An 18771-nucleotide genomic window follows, 5' to 3' on the forward strand; every position below is an offset into this window, starting at 1 on the left:
CGCACTTGTATGACGTTCAACAATGCTAAGCCAAACCAAGCCAAGCAGCCTTGCAATGCCATGTTCTATGAACAGCAGCAGCATCACCCATCACCATTAACCATAGCCACCAACACCACCATCACCATAACCATTTCCTCGAAAGCGGCAAATGCACTGGAAACCCAGCAGCTACATACAAAAAAAGAGGATTTAACAAATAACTAACAACAACAACAACTTTTGTTGCTGGCAGCAAATATGCAATGTCATGTCACATAGCGTGTGTCAGACGACAGTCGTCAGGCAGGGCACAATTACCCCGATTTATATAGCTGTTGGCGTTATGCGTTATGCTGTGTTTTTGTATGTGTGTATATTGTGCATATAATCTGGTGTTGCACAAATACACACATCCACTCAGCCACGCACCTAAAACTGTTATTTAAGCAATATGTGATTATTTCTTCTTGCCAAGGGAAAACTGTAAAATCATCATCATCATCGTAGCCGTTAATACTCCCTCACATTCTATGCAAGTTTGTGTATTTCACACACACACACTCACAAAAGAACCATTTTAAATCTCACTAATAGTGGAAAAATATCATATCAGACTTTTGACAGGATTTTCCATTAGTCAGAGTTTTGTACAGCACATCACAAAAGGATTGAATTCAACAATGAATGAACTGAAATGGTTTTGAGTGATTGCGGCGTAATGGTTTTGTGTTTAAGAGTTTACACCTGTATTTCGACTTTAAAGTAGACATCACATCAGTTTGTGTGTGTGTGTTTTATGTCATATCTACTGATGTGTAAATCTCACAGATGTTCAAAATATACCAAGTGGTATACATGACAGTTGTATGTGTCTATATTTAACCTCTTAACTTTGATCCGTCCAATGTTCTCATGTGTAGTTGTAATTATGCAAAAGACTTTTACTGCTCAGCGAGAACGAGAGTCGAAACTTTTTAATTGCTGTAGCACCTAATAGTACAAATTGGTTGCACATGTATATTATTACAATTACAGAAACATTTGCACAGTAGTATTAGTTAAAAGTAAAACCACAAATTAGCAACTTATAAGAAGTGATTTATTCAAACCGACCTATATTTACTAGGGTGGAAAACTTTTTGTAACCTCATCTCCCTGAGTGCCACAGTGCTGCAATTGTATACACATCCGCCTTGCTCGTTAAAGGTCGACGGTTCGATTTCCCGGTCAGGCAACATCAACTTTTAAACGGTGACAAAATACCCCTCAGTAATGCTGGCGACATTTCCTGAGTATTTCAGCTATGTAAAATTTCTCTATAAGTGGCGCCGTTTGGACTCTACGATAAACATTAGGTCCAATATCATTGAATATGAATCGGGGTGCACTCATTGATATGAGAGAAGTCTCCCTGGTCCAACCTGGGATGTTTGTGGAACAATTTTTTATGGCTTTTTATACCCAGAGCATTTATGCTAAAGAGGGTATATACACTTTCATACGGGCAAAATGTGCCTCATCGAAATAATGCTTTTAGACCCCAAGTATGTTTGGACGAAATCCGTTTCAGACAATTTGGAGTTGATTCAGCCATGTCCGTCCGCCTGTCTGGCTGGAGCTCACGATAACTCTCGAACGGATCAACCGATTCGGTCCAAAATCTGGCTTTCGTAATATTTTGTCCAAACATAGTTTAAGTTCGAAGATGGGCTACATCTGTCCACTGCTTCCTGTAGCTCCCCCACAAAAGTTCCAAAATGTTCGGAAATTTTGTGCGCACCATAACTCTTGAAGGGAAAAACCGATTTGGTCTATACTTTGCACATCGTGAAATTTCTACTAGACTTAAATGAGGTTCCAATATAGACTCAATCGGTCCACTCCTTCGGGTACCTACCACACAAAATTTCGGAAAAGTTCAGTTTAGGAACTGCTCTCGAATTGCTTTGACTTTTGTTGAAGCAACTTTTATTTAGTGCTCTCCATACCATGGTACAAGTTTCATGAGGGGCATGTCCATACTTCTTGAGAAAATAACCTGAAAGGTGCAAAAAACCACTATGACACCGTGTGTAGTGGTTGGAGCGCAAGATAACTCTCGGACGGATCTGCCGATTCGGTCTAAAATTGGGCCTTAGTAATATTTTGTACAAACTAAGTTTATGTTCGAAGATAAACCATATCCGTCCACACCCCCAAAAAAATTCAAAAATTTTCGGAAAAATTGTGCGCACGATAACTCTTGATGGGGGTGACCGATTTGGTCCATACTTTACACATCCTAGTATATCTACCAGATATAGATTAGGTTCGAATATGGACTATATTTGTCCACTCCTTCGGGTACCTCCCACACAAAATTTTGGATAAATTCACTTTAAGACCTTCTCCCGAATCACTTTTGTGGCATTTTCTTGCATTCGCTGCTTCAATTACGACAGTAAAAGTATTTTCTGGGGAAAGTCCATACTTCTTGAGAAACAGCCCGAAAGTTGTAAAAAACCCCTATGGCACCATATCGACGCCTCCAAACAATAGTATGCTAAGTATATTTACTTAGCATAGTACTGAAGGTCAAAGAAATTTCCAAACTTTTAGAACTTTTCCTGCAAAACTCGCTTTTCAGAATTAGCAAACTATTATTTGGAGGTGTCGAACGTCCTTTAACTTAAATTCTGTCTAATTTTGGTAATGATCGGTCAATCCAAACAGAAGTTATGAACAAATATTGACTTAGCATAGTACTGAAGTTCAAAAAAATTTCCAAACTTTGAGAGCTTCTCCTTCAAAACTCACTTTTTAGACTTAGCATACTATTATTTGGAGGTGTCGATATGTAGTGGCTGGAGAGGTCGAACCGAATACAGCGTTCGTCCAGACTTTGGGTATCGTAATATTTCTTCAAATATTAGATGCAATTCGAAGGTGGTGCTTATAGGACCCCTCCTTCCAGTACCTCCCCCACAAAAAATAGAAAATATTCGCTAAAATGGTGCGCGCGATATCTCATAGACGTAGCAACCGATTTGGTCCAAGCTTTGGATATCAAAATATTGTCGAAACTTAGTTCATGTTAAAATTTCTACCCACACAAATGTTAAAAATTTTTTGTGATTAAGGGTCTGTTCGAGGATCCTTTGGACATTTTTACCGAAGGTTTTCCTAGTGGCCCTTTTTTAGCGACATTATGTTTTTCGTAGGCTAGCATGGTAAAAAGACCCTATCTATTGATATCCCCGCAAATTTTTGAACTTTAATCCTATCGGGTCATACGCCAAAAATTTTAAAAAACCCCCTAAGTATATACATAAGTTTTTTTTTTTTTTTTTGAAAAAAAGTATTTCAAACCACACAGGCTGAGGGTATACATATCTCTGTCGACAAAGCCGACTGATACTTTTTTACTTGTTTTATGCACTTTTTCATGCGCTCAAACCAATTATTGAAGTTTTTTCCACTCCGATTGATACACCTCCAAAACATGGTTCTTGAACGCTTCAACAACATCTCCTGGCGACCAAAATTGACCACGCCTTTTTTCTTGATGTGCGGTGTAACGTGACAATATGATCACGTACATAAAACAACAACTACTACCTCGAAGCGCTTTGACAACACTCCACCATACATTATCTCTACCTGACACTAGTGGTATAACAGCCCACACATTGGTAAATTTAACTCCAGTGTATTTTTGCAACCATCGTAGTCAGTGCTTAGGGCGAATAATTCGCATTCACTTCATGTCTCGAGTCACTCATATATTTCAGAGTTGGTTGTTGATGGCGAGCTGGCTACTGCAGGGAGCTAGCTACACGGGTTGAACTGCACCAACCACCTTGGTGTTACCGAGTTGGGAATACATTTTGGAAGCTACCCATTAAATTGTGGTAGCTAATAAATTGCACTGGACTTTCGGGTTTTTCAGTTCTACAGGGCCTTCGGGTCATCTGTTCCAATCGGCACTGGACCTTCGGGGTTTTCAGTTCTACAGGGCCTTCGGGTCATCTGTTGCACTGTTTGAGTAATAGTAGTACACTGTAGATACTAGACCGTAGTCCTAGACTAACATCCGAGCGACGAATTTATCGCGTCAATATCCGAACGCCGTACATGTCGTCTTCCCGAACACCAATACCGGAGCATCAACACCCGAAGCCGTGTTCCCGAGCATCAGCGGCCGAACGCCGAACCCATCGTGTTCCCGAACATCAACAGCTGAGCATATCTTCTTCCCGATCATCTGCAGCCGAACACCGAATACATCGTCTTCCGATCAGCCGAAAATCGAATATATTTACGCCAAATAATAATCCAAATATATACTCATTGAATTCATTCTTATCGCATTTAAACACAAGTAGATTGTAGCACCCAGGAAAGGGAGAATACTAGTCTTTTCATTTCGTAAGGTTTAATGGGTCCTTACGGAGACCCTGGACGCGACTGAAGTTACCCTAGCCGACGAGAAAACCACGTTACAGCGGGAATCAAATGAAGTCATTAGGTTCCAAGTAAGAGCTGTACCGTCTGAATCGATGTGTGAGAGCTCACATTGTGCACATTGATTCGTATTTTTTCTCCGTTTTTCGAATTTCTCTGAATGCTTCAGACAAACACATTGTGTTGTTCCAGTTAGAGTTGACCGAGTTTGCCGAAAAAACAGGCGACCACTTGTGAAAAATGATCGGACGAAAATGTTCACACGTAAATTCTATGTTTTTGCAAAGTGTTTTTTCAAATCACTGTAAACAACACAACACATGGTCGTATGACAAACTGTCCTGAGTACGTTTAGGCTAAAAACTGTCAAACTTTCCCAAACAAAATCCAAATGGCGACTGGCAACAATCTTCATAAGATTTGCTCAATATTTTACATTTTGCGAATTTTGGACTGAAACGACATTTGGCGTTCTCTCCCATCGTTTTAGTTGCAGATCGTACATTTCCGATAATTCCAACGTATTTTAGTACATGTTGCCCTTGTGCACAATTTCAAGCTTTTATCCTACGTTTATCACATCATATGGTCAGAACGAAGACCTTCGTGTACCATATGTAGCTGTTCATAAATATTATTTTCCACTTTACACCCACTGTGCACGACACGAGTCACCATAATTGTCAAATTGTTAATAAGGAGAAATATGCAATTAAAAAAGAAAATAAAAAACGGAAATAACTGCAATTAAGTTTTGTTTTAAATGTGTAAATGTTGTTGAGATAAAATGCAAGCATGTGGTGGTTGGTTACATTTTAGGATAACTGACACACAATAACTTTCGCGCACATACACATACTAAAAATACAGAAGTTGAGACAACTTGCACTCTTCACATGAAACTTTTTCTGTCAACCAACAACAATCTCTCGCTCTCGATGTTCACGTAAGCTGTGGCTGACATTGCCCCGGCATGAAGTCAGTTAAGTTTTAACAGCAAAGGAACGACGAACGAACGAAATTTGAATACACCTCCTCCGCCATTACAATTTTATTTATTTTTTTCTTCTTCTTCATCATCATCGTTGCTGAACAATGAACAGCTAAAGTTGCTGCTGTTTTCGTATTTAGTTGTTCATATTATTGTCGTTGTTGTTGCCACTTCTGTTGCCGTTGAGAATTTTCTACGAACTGTCACTTGTTTGTGTGGAGTTTTCAATTGCACTTGGCTCATTTTTTCCACATGGTTAACACTCTAAAAAGCCACTAATTCCGAACATTTTATACACATCGCACACAACTTAAATGAGAGTATCATGTAGTGATACAAATAACAACAACATCGTTACCATTACTAAGAATTGGTGTAACGTACACATACATATACATATGTGGTGGATGTAGGTCTGTGAGCATTATAGCCTTATCTAAAGAAGTCTTCGTCTATAGATATGTATATGAATAGAAGAAGAGCTCGTCAAGAGGTCTTCTATGTATAGAAGAAGAGCTCGTCAAGAGGTCTTCTATGTATAGAAGAAGAGCTCGTCAAGAGGTCTTCTATGTATAGAAGAAGAGCTCGTCAAGAGGTCTTCTATGTATAGAAGAAGAGCTCGTCAAGAGGTCTTCTATGTATAGAAGAAGAGCTCGTCAAGAGGTCTTCTATGTATAGAAGAAGAGCTCGTCAAGAGGTCTTCTATGTATAGAAGAAGAGCTCGTCAAGAGGTCTTCTATGTATAGAAGAAGAGCTCGTCAAGAGGTCTTCTATGTATAGAAGAAGAGCTCGTCAAGAGGTCTTCTATGTATAGAAGAAGAGCTCGTCAAGAGGTCTTCTATGTATAGAAGAAGAGCTCGTCAAGAGGTCTTCTATGTATAGAAGAAGAGCTCGTCAAGAGGTCTTCTATGTATAGAAGAAGAGCTCGTCAAGAGGTCTTCTATGTATAGAAGAAGAGCTCGTCAAGAGGTCTTCTATGTATAGAAGAAGAGCTCGTCAAGAGGTCTTCTATGTATAGAAGAAGAGCTCGTCAAGAGGTCTTCTATGTATAGAAGAAGAGCTCGTCAAGAGGTCTTCTATGTATAGAAGAAGAGCTCGTCAAGAGGTCTTCTATGTATAGAAGAAGAGCTCGTCAAGAGGTCTTCTATGTATAGAAGAAGAGCTCGTCAAGAGGTCTTCTATGTATAGAAGAGCTCGTCAAGAGGTATTCTATGTATAGAAGAGCTCGTCAAGAGGTCTTCTATGTATAGAAGAAGAGCTCGTCAAGAGGTCTTCTATGTATAGAAGAAGAGGTCGTCAAGAGGTCTTCGTTGTATAGAAGAGTTCGTCAAGTTGTCTTCTATGTATAGAAGAGCTCGTCAAGAGGTCTTCTATGTATAGAAGAAGAGCTCGTCAAGAGGTCTTCTATGTATAGAAGAAGAGCTCGTCAAGAGGTCTGCTATGTATAGAAGAAGAGCTCGTCAAGAGGTCTTCTATGTATAGAAGAAGAGCTCGTCAAGAGGTCTTCTATGTATAGAAGAAGAGCTCGTCAAGAGGTCTTCTATGTATAGAAGAAGAGCTCGTCAAGAGGTCTTCTATGTATAGAAGAAGAGCTCGTCAAGAGGTCTTCTATGTATAGAAGAAGAGCTCGTCAAGAGGTCTTCTATGTATAGAAGAAGAGGTCGTCAAGAGGTCTTCGTTGTATAGAAGAGTTCGTCAAGTTGTCTTCAATGTATAGAAGAGCTCGTCAAGAGGTCTTCTATCTATAGAAGAGCTCGTCAAGAGGCCTTCTATCTATAGAAGAGCTCGTCAAGAGGTCTTCTATCTATAGAAGAGCTCGTCAAGAGGTCTTCTATCTATAGAAGAGCTCGTCAAGAGGTCTTCTATCTATAGAAGAGCTCGTCAAGAGGTCTTCTATCTATAGAAGAGCTCCTCAAGTGGTCTTCTATCTATAAAAGAGCTCGTCTATTTATAGAAGAGGTCGTCAGGAGGTCTTCTATATATAGAAGAGGTCGTCAGGAGGTCTTCTATGCATAGGAGAGGTCGTCAAGAGGTCTTCTATGCATAAAGGAGCTGCTCGTCAAGAGGTCTTCTATGTATAGAAGAGCTGCTCGTCAAGAGGTCTTCTATGTATAGAAGAGCTGCTCGTCAAGAGGTCTTCTATGTATAGAAGAGCTGCTCGTCAAGAGGTCTTCTATGTATAGAAGAGCTGCTCGTCAAGAGGTCTTCTATGTATAGAAGAGCTGCTCGTCAAGAGGTCTTCTATGTATAGAAGAGCTGCTCGTCAAGAGGTCTTCTATGTATAGAAGAGCTGCTCGTCAAGAGGACTTCTATGTATAGAAGAGCTGCTCGTCAAGAGGTCTTCTATGTATAGAAGAGCTGCTCGTCAAGAGGTCTTCTATCTATAGAAGAGCTCGTCAAGAGGTCTTCTATCTATAGAAGAGCTCGTCAAGAGGTCTTCTATCTATAGAAGAGCTCGTCAAGAGGTCTTCTATCTATAGAAGAGCTCGTCAAGAGGTCAAGAGGTCTTCTATGTATAGAAGAGCTCGTCAAGAAGTCTTCTATGTATAGAAGAGCTCGTCAAGAGGTCTTCTGTGTATAGAAGAAGAACTCGTCAAGTTGTCTTCTATGTATAGAAGAAGAACTCGTCAAGAGGTCTTCTATGTATAGAAGAAGAGCTCGTCAAGAGGTCTTCTATGTATAGAAGAAGAGGTCGTCAAGAGGTCTTCGTTGTATAGAAGAGTTCGTCAAGTTGTCTTCTATGTATAGAAGAGCTCGTCAAGAGGTCTTCTATCTAAAGAAGAGCTCGTCAAGAGGTCTTCTATCTATAGAAGAGCTCGTCAAGTGGTCTTCTATCTATAAAAGAGCTCGTCTATTTATAGAAGAGGTCGTCAGGAGGTCTTCTATGTATAGAAGAGGTCGTCAGGAGGTCTTCTATGCATAGGAGAGGTCGTCAAGAGGTCTTCTATGCATAAAGGAGCTGCTCGTCAAGAGGTCTTCTATGTATAGAAGAGCTGCTCGTCAAGAGGTCTTCTATGTATAGAAGAGCTGCTCGTCAAGAGGTCTTCTATGTATAGAAGAGCTGCTCGTCAAGAGGTCTTCTATCTATAGAAGAGCTCGTCAAGAGGTCTTCTATCTATAGAAGAGCTCGTCAAGAGGTAGGTCTTCTATCTATAGAAGAGCTCGTCAAGAGGTAGGTCTTCTATCTATAGAAGAGCTCGTCAAGAGGTAGGTCTTCTATCTATAGAAGAGCTCGTCAAGAGGTAGGTCTTCTATCTATAGAAGAGCTCGTCAAGAGGTAGGTCTTCTATCTATAGAAGAGCTCGTCAAGAGGTAGGTCTTCTATCTATAGAAGAGCTCGTCAAGAGGTAGGTCTTCTATCTATAGAAGAGCTCGTCAAGAGGTAGGTCTTCTATCTATAGAAGAGCTCGTCAAGAGGTAGGTCTTCTATCTATAGAAGAGCTCGTCAAGAGGTAGGTCTTCTATCTATAGAAGAGCTCGTCAAGAGGTCTTCTATCTATAGGAGAGCTCGTCAAGAGGTCTTCTATCTATAGAAGAGCTCGTCAAGAGGTCTTCTATCTATAGAAGAGCTCGTCAAGAGGTCTTCTCTCTATAGAAGAGCTCGTCAAGAGGTCTTCTCTCTATAGAAGAGCTCGTGAAGAGGTCTTCTCTCTATAGAAGAGCTCGTCAAGAGATCTTCTATCTATAGAAGAGCTCGTGAAGAGGTCTTCTATCTATAGAAGAGCTCGTCAAGAGGTCTTCTATCTATAGAAGAGCTCGTCAAGAGGTAGGTCTTCTATCTATAGAAGAGCTCGTCAAGAGGTCTTCTATCTATAGGAGAGCTCGTCAAGAGGTCTTCTATCTATAGAAGAGCTCGTCAAGAGGTCTTCTCTCTATAGAAGAGCTCGTCAAAAGGTCTTCTCTCTATAGAAGAGCTCGTCAAGAAGTCTTCTCTCTATAGAAGAGCTCGTCAAGAGGTCTTCTCTCTATAGAAGAGCTCGTCAAGAGGTCTTCTCTCTATAGAAGAGCTCGTCAAGAGGTCTTCTATCTATAGAAGAGCTCGTCAAGAGGTCTTCTATCTATAGAAGAGCTCGTCAAGAGATCTTCTATCTATAGAAGAGCTCGTCAAGAGGTCTTCTATCTATAGAAGAGCTCGTCAAGAGGTCTTCTATCTATAGAAGAGCTCGTCAAGAGGTCTTCTATCTATAGAAGAGCTCGTCAAGAGGTCTTCTATCTATAGAAGAGCTCGTCAAGAGGTCTTCTATCTATAGAAGAGCTCGTCAAGAGGTCTTCTATCTATAGAAGAGCTCGTCAAGAGGTCTTCTATCTATAGAAGAGCTCGTCAAGAGGTCTTCTATCTATAGAAGAGCTCGTCAAGAGGTCTTCTATCTATAGAAGAGCTCGTCAAGAGGTCTTCTATCTATAGAAGAGCTCGTCAAGAGGTCTTCTATCTATAGAAGAGCTCGTCAAGAGGTCTTCTATCTATAGAAGAGCTCGTCAAATGGTCTTCTATCTATAGAAGAGCTCGTCAAGAGGTCTTCTATCTATAGAAGAGCTCGTCAAGAGGTCTTCTATCTATAGAAGAGCTCGTCAAGAGGTCTTCTATCTATAGAAGAGCTCGTCAAGAGGTCTTCTATCTATAGAAGAGCTCGTCAAGAGGTCTTCTATCTATAGAAGAGCTCGTCAAGAGGTCTTCTATCTATAGAAGAGCTCGTCAAGAGGTCTTCTATCTATAGAAGAGCTCGTCAAGAGGTCTTCTATCTATAGAAGAGCTCGTCAAGAGGTCTTCTATCTATAGAAGAGCTCGTCAAGAGGTCTTCTATCTATAGAAGAGCTCGTCAAGAGGTCTTCTATCTATAGAAGAGCTCGTCAAGAGGTCTTCTATCTATAGAAGAGCTCGTCAAGAGGTCTTCTATCTATAGAAGAGCTCGTCAAGAGGTCTTCTATCTATAGAAGAGCTCGTCAAGAGGTCTTCTATCTATAGAAGAGCTCGTGTCTTCTATATATAGAAGAGCTCGTGTCTTCTATCTATAGAAGAGCTCGTCAAGAGGACTTCTATCTATAGAAGAGCTCGTGTCTTCTATATATAGAAGAGCTCGTGTCTTCTATCTATAGAAGAGCTCGTCAAGAGGTCTTACATCTATAGAAGAGCTCGTCAAGAGGTCTTCTATCTATAGAAGAGCTCGTCAAGAGGTCTTCTATCTATAGAAGAGCTCGTCAAGAGGTTTTCTATCTATAGAAGAGCTCGTTAAGAGGTCTTCTATCTATAGAAGAGCTCGTCAAGAGGTCTTCTATCTATAGAAGAGCTCGTCAAGGGGTCTTCTATCTATAGAAGAGCTCGTCAAGAGGTTTTTTATCTATAGAAGAGCTCAAGGTGTCTTAAATATTTGGGGTTCATATTCTTTATGTCTAAGGGTGTATCTCTCTTGGTAAAGCCAAGCCTGGTTAGTTTTGTACATTAAATATTTTGTGTAGTGTTCACAGTATGTTGTTGACTTTATTCAACAAGACTGTAAGTCTGTAAAATTTTTCCACTAAATTTTATGGAATTGAAAACATCGCATGCAGTGCGTGTTTTTGCAACTCCAAAACAAAAATGTAGCACTCAACTACAAGTCTGTGTACAGATGTAGAGTAAATTGTCATCATACACAACGCATGGAATTTCTATTCATAGTTTATACAACAACATCATTGTGTATGCATATACACATACATACATGTAAGTTTTTGCAACACAAGTTGAAAACTATTCGAACAATAACTTCCGTTGCACAGGTGTTGTGTTCATTTCTCCGAAGCACAGTTATAGCCCGAGCAAATTCACTGTAATTAAAACAAATACACTTGTGAATATTTATGTCGGTTGGTTGCAATGTTCAATTTGTAACGCGACAGCATGCCATCGAAACTAATGCCACCTTTTTCTCTTATGTCCGTCTCTCTCTTGCTCAGTTGCATACACTACAAGTTATTAGAAAAGTTACGATTACTTCTAGTGTACACATTACCGTAACAAAATATGTTAGCCATATTGTATGCCATTGCATGAATGGGAAATTATGATGGCAACAACAACAACAATGAGCTTGTTAGTTAAGCTATAAAAATGTCAGTAACAATGTAATGTTTGTTAGAACGCCACTACTGGCTGCTGAAACGGTTACTATCTTAAATAAGACACATCCGGAAATTTGATAAGCAAAACAAAAGTGATCCTCTTATTGAAAAAAGTTTATACTATAAACTTAATGAAATCAAAATATGTGCTTTAAACGGCTAATAATTTTAAATATGTCATTGAATCCTATTCTAAATCTGATCAGTGTAGTATACAGAAGTCATATCCCTCTGGATGTTTTTATTTCCATAGACAGAAAGTTCGACTGAAAACATGACATTAAGATTGCATGGGCTTTTCGATGCCATGTACAAATGAAAACATTAAAACCAACGCACTTTTACACACACACACACACATACAGGCTTATGAATTTTAATGATTTACAAAGCAAGGAAACGGTTTGAATACAACATCCAGCTAATTTTTCCAAAGCGCACTTCCATTTGATTTGAAATGAAAAATCCATTAATGTCTGAAAGCCTATTGGAATGGTAGGGAGTAGATAGACAAACCCACCAAAAATCACATTACCAAATTCGTTTTAGCCATAACAGCTTTTCGCACTTTGGTTATTAAAAGATTTTAGGAAAATGTTTACCACCCAAATTAACTCTAATTTGGGATATCCAGTACTCGATGGACAGGAAATATCCCTATGAATTTTTTTATAAATGTTTACATTTATTCAGATTGCCCACAATTGTCAACACATAGACCTCCATAAGCTCCATATATTTTTCCGGCAATTTGATATCTCCTTTTAATTTTTCTTTTATTTTTATTTTATTATTTTTATTTCATTTTTATTTTATTTTAATTTTATTTTATTTTAATTTATTTTTATTTTGTTTTTATTTAATTTTTATTTTATTGTTATTGTTATTTTATTTTATTTTTGATTTTAATTTATTTTTATTTATTTTTTGTTTATTTTATTTTTATTTTTTTGTTTTATTTTATTTTAATATATTTTTATTTTATTTCATTTCATTTTAGTTTACTTTATTTTATTTTATTTTATTTAATTTTATTTTATTTTCATTTTATTTTTATTTTCTTTTTATTTTCTTTTAATTTTTTTTTTCTTATGAAAAGTTATGTTTATTTTACTTTCATTTTATTTTTATTCTATTTTTATTTATTTTAGTTTAGTTTTACTCTATTCTATTCTATTTTATTTTATTTTTGTTTCAGTATTATCTTTGTTTTATTTTTATTTAATTTTTATTTTATTTTATTTTATTTTATTTTATTTTATTTTATTTTATTTTATTTTATTTTATTTTATTTTATTTTATTTCATTTTATTTTATTTTTATTTTATTTTATTTTTATTTTTATTTTTATTTTTATTTTATTTTATTTTTTTTTATTTGTATTTTTTTTTGCAAATGAAAAGGTATGTTTATTTTATTTAATTTTTATTTTTATATATTTTGTTTTTATTTAATTTTTATTTTATTTTTTTTATGTTTATTTTATTTTATTTGTCTTTCTTTTATTTTTATTTTTCTATATTTTATTTTTATTTTACATTTATTTATTTTTTATTTTATTTTATTTTACTTTATTTTATTTTATTTTATTTCATTTTATTTTGTTTTATTTTATTTCATTTTATTTTATTTTCATTTCTTTTTTCTTTTAATTTTTTTTCTTATGAAAAGTTATGTTTATTTTACTTTACTTTACTTTACTTTCATTTTATTTTTATTTTATTTTTATTTATTTTAGTTTAGTTTTACTCTATTCTATTCTATTTTATTTTTGTTTCAGTATTATATTTATTTTATTTTTATTTAATTTTTATTTTATATTTACTTTTATTTTATATTTCTTTTCTTTTATTTTTATGTTATCTTTATTTTATTTTAATTTTATTTTTATTTTATTTTTATTTTATTTTATTTTATTTTATTTTATTTTATTTTATTTTTTTTTATTTTTTATTTTTATTTGTATTTTTTTTTTTTTGCTAATGAAAAGTTATGTTTATTTTATTTAATTTTTATTTATTTTGTTTTTATTTAATTTTTATTTTATTTTTTTATGTTTATTTTATTTCATTTGTCTTTCTTTTATTTTTATTTTTCTATATTTTATTTTTATTTTACTTTTATTTATTTTTTATTTTATTTTATTTTACTTTATTTTATTTTGTTTTATTTTATTTCATTTTATTTTATTTTCATTCTTTTTCTTTTAACTTTTTTTTCTTATGAAAAGTTATGTTTATTTTACTTTACTTTACTTTTATTTTATTTTTATTTATTTTAGTTTAGTTTTACTCCATTCTATTTTATTTTATTTTTGTTTCAGTATTATCTTTATTTTTATTTTATATTTACTTTTATTTTATATTTCTTTTCTTTTATTTTTATTTTATTTTTTTTTTATTTTATTTTATTTTATTTTATTTTATTTTATTTTATTTTTATTTTTATTTTTATTTTTATTTTTATTTTTTATTTTTATTTGTATTTTTTGTTTTTTTTTTTTTTTTTGCTAATGAAAAGTTATGTTTATTTTATTTAATTTTTATTTATTTTGTTTTTATTTAATTTTTATTTTATTTTTTTATGTTTATTTTATTTCATTTGTCTTTCTTTTATTTTTATTTTTCTATATTTTATTTTTATTTTACTTTTATTTATTTTTTATTTTATTTTATTTTACTTTATTTTATTTTGTTTTATTTTATTTCATTTTATTTTATTTTCATTCTTTTTCTTTTAACTTTTTTTTCTTATGAAAAGTTATGTTTATTTTACTTTACTTTACTTTACTTTCATTTTATTTTTATTTATTTTAGTTTAGTTTTACTCCATTCTATTTTATTTTTGTTTCAGTATTATCTTTATTTTATTTTATATTTACTTTTATTTTATATTTCTTTTCTTTTATTTTTATTTTATTTTTTTTTTTATTTTTATTTAATTTTATTTTTATTTTTAATTTTTTTTTTATTTTTATTTTTATTTTTACTTTTATTTTTATTTTTATTTTTATTTTTATTTTTATTTTTATTTTTATTTTTATTTTTATTTAATTTTATTTTATTTTATTTTATTTTTATTTTATTTTATTTTATTTTATTTTATTTTATTTTATTTTATTTTTATTTTATTTTTTTTTTATTTTTTTTATTTGTATTTTATTTTTATTTTCATTTTATTTTTATTTTATTTTTCTTTCTTTTATTTTTGTTTTTCTATATTTTATTTTTATTTTAATTTTATTTATTTTATTTGATTTTAGTTTTGTTCTATTCTATTTTATTTTTATTTTATTTTTCTTTTCTTTTATTTTATTTTTATTTAATGTTCCATAGACAGAACTAAGAAGAAATCTCCAATTCTCTCTGTTTTTCGCTTGGCTTTTCGGAATACCGCGCATTTTCATTTCTTCATCCACCTGTATGCTCCATCAAAGCTTAGCCCTCCCGATTCTGATATGATATGGCCTAGCCAACGCAATCGTTGCATCTCGATACGTTTAACTATATTCATGTCTTTGTATAGCTTATATAGCTCGTGGCTCATACGACGTCGATATTCACCGTCAACGAAAGTCGGCCCGTAGATCTTTCGAAGAATTTTCCTCTCAAACACACCAAGCACTGCCTTATCTGCTTGTGCAAGTGCCCATGCTTCGGAGGCATACATTAGCACGGGCAGTATCACCGTTTTTTATAGTGTTATTTTTGTTTGACGAGATGTGGCTTTGTTTTTAAACTGCTTCTTTAATCCATAGTAGCATCTGTTGGCCAATACAATTCTTCTTCTTATTTCACAACTGATGTTGTTTGTTGTGTCTATGCCAGTGCCGAGGTAGACGAAGTCTTTAACTACCTCAAAATTTTTACAGTTGGTCCGAGCTCTATGGATGTTTTGCGCGTCGACACCATCAATTTGGTCTTTTCGCCGTTTACCGCCAGACCCACTTTCGCAGTTTCCCCTTCGACCTTTCATAAAGGTATCAGTTACTTCGTTTACTGATCGTCCTATGATGTCTATGTCATCAGCATAAGCAAGTGAAATGTGGCTATTGATGTAGATTGTGCCACTTCTTTTGACGTTTGCCTCTCGTATAACCTTTCCTAGCAGGATGTTTAAAAGATCACACGAAAGGCTGTATCCTTGCCTGAAACCTCTTTTGGTACAAAACTGTTCGGAGAGGTTCTTTCCTATTTTAACTGAAGATCTTGTGTCAGTTAGAGTCATTTTACAAAGCCGAATGAGCTTTGCGGGAATACCAAATTCAGACATGGCTTGGAATACCCTTGAACGTAGCGGGCTGTCGAAGGCTGCTTTATGATCGACAAAAAGGTGGTAGGTGTCGATCTGCATGGGTCTTTTCCAGGATTTACTGCAGGGTAAATATCGTGTCAATGGTGGACTTGCCAGCTCTAAATCCGCATTGGTATGGTCTAATTATTTCGTTGACCATGGGCTTTAGTCGTTCGCACAATATCCCTGACACTATCTTATAGGCAATAGGGAGAAGACTTATGCCCCTATAGTTGGAGCATACAGTCTTATCTCCTTTCTTGTGGACAGAACATAGGATGCTCAGGTTCCAATCGTCGGGTACGCGTTCTTCCTGCCAGATGGTGCTAACTAGCTGATGCATACACCTTATCAGCGCGTCGCCTCCGGTTTTAAACAGCTCGGCTGGTAAGCCATCGGCTCCTGCTGCTTTATTATTCCTCAGCCGGCTTATTGCTGTTTTTACCTCATTTTGCCCGGGTGGTATACATTCAATACCATCTTCTGGGATTGGATCTGTGGTATCATCGTCTTCGCTACTATTGGATACCAGCAGATTGAGAAAATGTTCCTTCCATATCCTGAGCACGCTATCTGTATCTGTTACCAGATTACCTTGCTGGTCTCTACAGTAGGATGTGCCTGTACCAAAGCCATCTGTTTGATGTTTCACTCAATGGTAGAATTTTCGGACTTCATTCTGACGTTTCAACTCTCTCCTTTTCTCCCGATACCACTCTCGTGCGCTACGCGTTGCTACTGATTGTAATGTAGCCCTATATGCCGCATTTTTCTCTTCGTTAGCAGCACGACACTCCTGATCATACCATGGATTCCTTGGTGGAGGTCTCTGGTATCCAAGTATGGATTTTGCGACTGTTTGCATGGAGTGGGCAATGTTTTGCCATTGTCCTGATATGTTATCGGACGAGAAGTGCTTTGATTAAGCAGTTGGGCCAGCTGAGTGGAATATGCTGTGGCTATATGTTGTGATTGCAGCTAACCGATGTCCAACTTTCTTGTTGCGTCTGTTCGCACTTTGTTTGCTACGTTTAATCTTTGCTTCAAAGAGGTAGTGGTCCGAGTCTATGTTTGCACCTCGGAACGATCGTACATCCAACACGTTTGATGCATGTCTTCCATTCATCACAACGTGATCAATTTGATTTCTTGTTCTTTGATCTGGTGGCAGCCAGGTGCCCGGCCTTATGAATGTTCAGATGCATAAATCTGATACTGCTAACTATCATGTTTGTTGCAGCCGCCAAGTCTATCAGACACATACCATTGTCAGATGTTTCACTGTGGAGACTGAATATCCCGACTGTTGGACCAAAGATATCCTCCTTTCCAATTTTGGCATTAAAATCGCCTAGAATGATTTTAATGTCATGGGCAGGGCAACGGTCATAAGTTTCTTCTAAGCGCTCGTAAAATATATCTTTGGTCTGTTCGTCCTTGTCTTCAGTGGGACCATGAGCGCAAATAAAGCTGATGTTGAAGAATTTTGCTTTTAATCGAATTGCAGCGAGTCTTTCATTCACTGCGGTGAAGCTGGAGACCAGATGTTTTAACCTCCGACCAACTACAAATTCGCAACCAAACCCATGCTTTGTGTTATGGCAGCTATAATACAGTGCGTCAGCTTTAGGTGTTGTTGTGACGCCTTTCCCGTTCCATCATATTTCCTGTATGGCAGTAATGTCGGCCTTGTACTTTTCAAGTACATCTGCCAATGCGTAAACTGCACCTTCTATAAAGTGTGCGAACATTCCAGATGCTGGTTCGCAGATCATGGTCCTTTAAACGTTTGCGGGGGTCGTCAACTTTTGAGGGATTTGTTTATCTTTTCTTTCGTTTTTTTCTAGGGGAGGGATATAACCCGACGTCCAAACCCAAGTTTTTAACTTTCTTATGGGTGAACGCGCGGCACATGTTAGCTCACTACCTTTAACAAGTGTTAAAGGCAGTTCCCCAGGTGACACCACGGGGAGGTCAGTGTCCACTTGATGAAAGAGGGACCAAGATAAATCCTGGGCTTTGCCATGTTAAAGCCGGTCAGGACCGTTCCTTGGTATCTTCCATTACCCACACAAAATTTCAAAATTTTTAATAATAAGCATGTATTACTCGCTGCTCATATTATAATATAATTTTTATCAGGGCAATTCCATACTGACTGAGATAATCACCCTAAAACTGTGAAAATCCTACGGTCACCAACTGTGGCTCTTACTGGGAGTCCTTGATTTGGTCCAATCTTTGCACATCGTAACCGTTCTTCCAAATTTACGTCAAATTCGAAAAAGTACTACATCGTGCCACTTCTTCCAGTACCTCTCCCATAAAACTTCAAATATTTAAGCTTAAGAGCAGGTTGAGACGTGTTCGCGGAAAAATTTTAAACATTATTTCAGATATTTCTCGCAACACTCATTACAGCAGTAACAGTTTGGTTATTTTTATTACGCCACAGGCTGAGGTTATATATCTGTCGGCGAAGCTGACTAATAATTATACCCTCAGCCTTTAGGCTAAGGAGGGTATATACACTTTGATTCGACGAAAATGTGCCTCATCGAAATAATGGTTTTAGACCCCAAGTATGTTTGGACGAAATGTGTTTCAGACAATTTGGAGTCGATCTAGCCATGTCCGTCCGTCTGTCTGTCCTGCTGGCTGGAGCGCACGATAACTCTCGAACGGATGAACCGCTTCGGTTCAAATTTTGGCTTTCGTAATATTTTGCCCAAAGTTAGTTTATGTTCGAAGATGAGCTACATCGGTCGACTCCTTCCGGTACCTCCCCCACAAAAGTTCGAAAATATTCGGAAAGTTTGTGCGCACGATTACTCTTGAAGGGAGTGACCGATTTGGTCCATACTTTGTACAGCGTAAACTTTCTACCAGAGTAATATGAGGTTCCAATATGGTCTCAATAGGTCTACTCCGTCGGGTACCTGCCACACAAAATTTCGGAGAAG

The sequence above is a fragment of the Musca autumnalis genome, unplaced genomic scaffold (genome assembly GCF_047663935.1).
Source record: "Musca autumnalis isolate F117 unplaced genomic scaffold, ASM4766393v1 scaffold_5, whole genome shotgun sequence".
Taxonomy (NCBI): Eukaryota; Metazoa; Arthropoda; class Insecta; order Diptera; family Muscidae; genus Musca; species Musca autumnalis.